The sequence below is a fragment of the Mandrillus leucophaeus genome, unplaced genomic scaffold, assembly GCF_000951045.1.
Source record: "Mandrillus leucophaeus isolate KB7577 unplaced genomic scaffold, Mleu.le_1.0 Scaffold370, whole genome shotgun sequence".
Classification (NCBI taxonomy): Eukaryota; Metazoa; Chordata; class Mammalia; order Primates; family Cercopithecidae; genus Mandrillus; species Mandrillus leucophaeus.
In genome coordinates this window covers 362,502-367,733 of record NW_012103921.1, presented here as the reverse complement: position 1 = coordinate 367,733, position 5,232 = coordinate 362,502, and positions in this window count along the sequence as shown.

Genomic DNA, 5,232 nt, shown 5'->3' with positions numbered 1-5,232 from the left:
TCTCGGCCCCCCAAAGTGCTGGGATTACAGGCTTGAGCCACCGCACCCGGCCTGGTCTCAAACTCTTGACCTCAGGTAATCCACCCACTTCGGCCTCCCAAAGTGCTGGGATTACAGGCGTGGCCACCGTGCCTGGCCAACAAGGACATTTTCTAACACATGCACACTGTAATGATCAAATTCAGGACACTGAACTTCACTATAGTACTATTATCAAATCTACAGCCCATATTCAAATTTCACCTATTATCCCTTTCATGTCCTTCATGGCAATTATTTTCCTGATTCAGGATTCATTTTGGGATCAGGCATTGCGTTTAGTTCTTACGACTGTTTAGACTCCTTCGACCTTTGTCTTTTATGACCTTGACATTTTTGAAGAGTGCATACCAGTTATTTTGGAGAATGTTTTCCAATTTGGGTTTATCTGATGTTTGCTAATGACCAGATCCAGGATTACAAAGTTCTTTAGTAATAGAAACCCCTGTGTGGGCCCGTCACAATACACAGTCCACAGTCACTAGGAGTCTTTTGCCTGGGTTGGATAGTTACAGCTGCTGAAACAGGGAGCCAGGAGGAGGGATCAGAAGGGCTGCCCACAGCCGGCGGAAGAGGAGTGCAAGGGAGCTCCGTGGACCAGGGAAGCCGTGTCTACAGTTCCCTTGTGGGGCCTGAGCCAGGGCTTGGTTCAGCTCTGGGCGGGGGGGCTGGGTGGGCAGGCACCCAGCAAGAGGGCTGGGCCTCTCTAGGATGCTTGCCCTGAAGGTCCCAGGCATCAAGATCACTACCCATTTCTGGCCTAAGAGGCACTGGAAATAGCTCTAGGACAATTATTTCAGGAAGATTGTGCTATTCCGCCATCTTCCCAGAAAGCCGGGCTGTGTCCTAGATCAGGACAGTCCCTCTGCGGCCTCCCACCTCCGGGGAACCTCCAGGCCCACTGAGGGCCACAGAGGCCTTCAGAGCCAGAAGGGGCTGGGAGTCAAGAGTGGGAAGCGGGAGGCCCCCTTCCTGGTAGGGGAGGGGAAGTTCTGGCCTTCGATCCTGGGCTCTTAGGGCCCGGGCTGGAGTTAGGCTGGGCTGGCTGGAGTCCAGCTGACTCCAAGCCCGGGGCGCATGATGGGAAGGATGTGGGGAAGAGGCCTGCCCCACCTCTTTCCTAGGCTCAACCCTGGGAAGTCGACATTGGTGAGGCACATATCATGTGCCACAGAACATGACACTGTGGGTCCCAGGCCCTTCTCAGCCTCCTTCCCTCCCATTTAATCCTCACGGCACCCCTAAGAGGTATTTTGTTTTCCAGATGAGGTAATCGAGGCTCAGAGAGGGCTAGAGACTTGTCCAAGCCTGCCCAGGAGGCTTGAGTGAGAACCTGGCCTTCTTCAGTGCAAAAGGGGGTAGGCTGTCCCTCCCACTCAGTGAGGACTCAGGAAGTGGCCCTGTGAACTGAGCAGCACTGGGAGGGGTCCAGCCTGGAGACAGGATGGTGGGCAGCGACAGTACCATTCCCCACTCGCCCCATCCTCCACTCCCCAGCCAAGCCCAGCTGCCCCCGCTCCCAGTGCTGCAGAGAAGATGCCAGAGTCTCAGAAGGTCCTGGGTCGTGGGGTGCTCTGTCCAGCTATCTCCAGCCACAGTGCCACCCCCGTCCCTACCCCACCTGGCCCCTCTCCACCACCTCCAGCATTGGATCCTTGGCTTCATTGCCAAGGATGAACTGGCTGAAAAGTAGCTCTGCATCATTTGTTGCCCTCCCCCTGCACCCCCCGCCAACCAGCTCTCCTCTTTCTTACCTATCCCCCCTCCCACCCCTCAAGGGCCACAGTCCCAGCAACATCCTCTGCCCATCCTGTGCTCACCAAGAACACTGGGGCCCTCCCCCAACCCCAAGCACCGGATTTCCAGGGCATCTCATTCTCTGCGTTCCCCTGGGTCGGGGGAGTAGCTCCCTTCTCCAGAGACCTGAGGACCCTGACCTCAGGTGCTGCCCATTAACCCTTCACCTGCCCCTCAGCAGTTTCTCTCCTGACTTGCGGCCTGAGAGGGTGGGAAGTGTCCCCTTATCCCTTCACCCAGGACTTAGGCTCTTATAAGCCCAGCTCAGCAACCATATGTTTGTGACACCCAGGTCAGTTCAGGGACAGCTAGAGCCAAGAGTCCTCCACCCTGCCCGAAGGGCATCTGTGTCTAGCCTCAGGCAACTGTTGGCACTGTGACTGGAGCCTATACCTGGCTTTGAGCCAACTTGCCTGCAGGACTGAAAAATCTCTCCTGGGCCAGGATCTGGCCCTCCCCCAGCTGCAACCTTATACCCACCAGAGCACAGTGAGTCACGCATCCTCCTCACCTAACACCCTCAAGGATATGGGGCCCCTGGTCACCCGCTGCCAAAAACAGCGCTTCCCCAAGCCCACGTGTGGCAGGCACAAGCCAGGGCAGATCTGAGCTCAGGAGCACTGGGGCAGGAGTGGCTTGGCAGGAGTCCCGGCCAGCGAGAGCTTCCCGCCTTCCTAGCTACCTGAGGGCTTTGCGGGTAGAGCAGCCAATCTGGGAGGCAGCAGGGCTCCCATCTTGATGGGGCCTGGGAAATTCCCTGTAAGGAGGGGGCAGGAGGGTGGTCACAGGCAGGCTTATGTACAACCTTGCTGAGAGAATAGTGCTCATGGAAGGTAGGATGGCAAGTAAGTGGCTTGTGCTGTGACCTGGGGCAAACAGGTGAACTTCTCCAAACCTCAATCTCCTATTCTGTGAAGTGGAGGTAGAGAGGGGACTTCCTGAACACTGTTGACTTGACTGGCTGGCGATCCCAGCGAGTGTTCACAAAGTGCTCCCCGTGTCCCCGGCACATTTCCGAGTGCTTGATTACCTTACAAGTGGCTGCAGCCGTGTGCTGGCCCACAAGAGCCAATTGTTAAATGTTCTGAAATATGATGAGTGGCTGTTAAACCACAGGTAGCTTGAAATCAGCCATGAGGAAAATATTTAGACCACAGGAATTGGCATATATGGCACATCAGGACTTGTTGTTGTTGTTGTTTTGAGACAGAGTCTCCCAGGCTGGAGTGCAGTGGGACAATCTTGACTCACTTCAACCTTTCAACCTCCCCCTCCCAGGTTCAAGTGATTCTCCTCCCTCAGCCTCCCGAGTAGCTGGAATTACAGGCATGTGCCACCATGCCCAGCTAATTTTTTTATATTTAGTAGAGATGGGGTTTCACTATGTTGACCAGGCTGGTCTTGAACTTGTGACCTCAAATGATCCTCCCGCCTCGGCCTCCCAAAGTACTGGGATTACAGGCATGAGCCGTTGCGCCCAGCCCCTTTCCTTTCATAGTCAGATATAATGGCTCAAGTCTCCATCCCGCGGGCTGTGGGAAGTCCAGAGCCTTCCCTGCTATTTTTCAGGGAGCCCAGGGGGCTGTTATGGCCTTTTGTCACCCCTCACTCTGAATCTCTGCTTCTGGGTCAATGCTCAGCCCCTCTTGCTGCTTCATCTTCTGTGACTGTCATGTTCTGTCAGCAAAGTTGCAGCCCTCGCCACACTGCTCTGTGACTGCTACTCCCACAGGAAACCTTTCTCCAGCTTCTCTCTTCCCCCGCCCCTATTGCAGGGCTCCCACCGCCCCAGTAGGCCTCCCACCCTCTGGCTGCTGAGCCTGAAAAATGGATGGCTTTCAGCTGTTGACTACAAAAGCCAGCATTCCCCGTTCTTTCTTGTACCCGGCAGAGTGACTCCTGGCTCTCTTGACTCTCAGCTGGGGTGGGTGGTGGGGGTTTCCTTGACAAAGGAGCAGACTTCCTTCTGCCAACCCCACTAAGATGTGGGAGCAACAGATGACAACTTGTTCCTTCCTGCAAATATGCTTCAGACGAACACATCCTTTCAATAACATTGTGAGGTAAAAGCCATTTCCCCCGGGAGGCTGAGGTGGGAGGATCACTTGAGCCCAGGAGGTCGAGGCTACAGTGAGCTGGGATCACGTCGGTTGGGTAACAGAGCAAGACTGTCTCAAAAACAAACAAACAAAAAAGAGTCATTTTCTCAAGAGAGGAATTTAGCAGTGAGGTTCTTCTTTGTACCAGATGTACCAGCTGGGTTACCCTGGTAAGTTATTTCTCTTTTCTGAGACTCAGGTTCCTCACCTAAGATCATATCATATCTGCTCCACCAGGTTTATCCCTAAGGTAGTAGGCTCTCAATCAATACTAGCTGTTGCCACCATTATTTGACAGTTGAGAAAACTGGGTTTTAGACCCGGCTCTGTTATTAATTTGCTGAATGAGCTGGGCCTAAGTTTGCCCAACTGGAAAAGGAGGAGTTTGGAGGACCAAATGGGGGACCAAATGGTCTCTAAAGCCTGTTCCAGTCCTATTGGTCTCAGTAATGGTGTCCTCCAGTCTCGGGACCCTTCCCAACCTCTTCAGCTGCCTGTTCATTGTAACCTTTTTGTCTGTCTGTTTGCTTGTTTGTTCTGAGACAAGGTCTTGCTCTGTTACCCAGGTTGGAGTGCGGTGGCATGATCATAGCTCACTGCAGCCTCAAACTCCCAGGCTCAAGTCATCCTATCTCACCTTAGCCTCCAGAGTAGCTGGGACTACAGGTGGACACCACCACACCTGACTCATTTTGTTTCTTTTTTATAGAGATGGGGTCTCACTCTGTTGCCCAAGCTGGTCTTGAACTCCTGGACTCAAGTGATCCTCCCACCTAGGCCTCCCAAAGTGCTGGGATTACAGGCATGAGCCACTATGCCTGGCTATTTGTATTCTTTATCATAAACCAGTAGATGTAATTAAATCACTTTCCTGGGTTCTGTGAGCTGTTCTGTTAATAGCAAATTATTAAATCTGAGGAGGGGGTTGTGGGAGTCTCCAATTTATAGCTGGTTGGTCAGAATTATGGGGGGTGAGGTGGCCCCAGGACTTTCAACTGGTGTCTGAAGGGGGACAGTCTTGTGGGGCTGAGCCCCGAGCCCTTTAACTTGTGGGATCTGATGCTAAAATCAGGTAGACAGTGTCAGAAATGAATTGAATTGTTGCGTACCCAGTTGGTGTCAAATAAATGAAAAAGTGGTTGGTGTCAGAAAACACCTCCCAGCTTCCACTTAAAGAAGCTCTTGGCTGGGCATGGTGGCCAATGCCTGTAATCCCAGCACTTCGGGAGGCCGAGGCAGGATGCGGTGGCCATGCCTGTAATCCCAGCACTTCGGGAGGCCGAGGCAGGATGCTGTG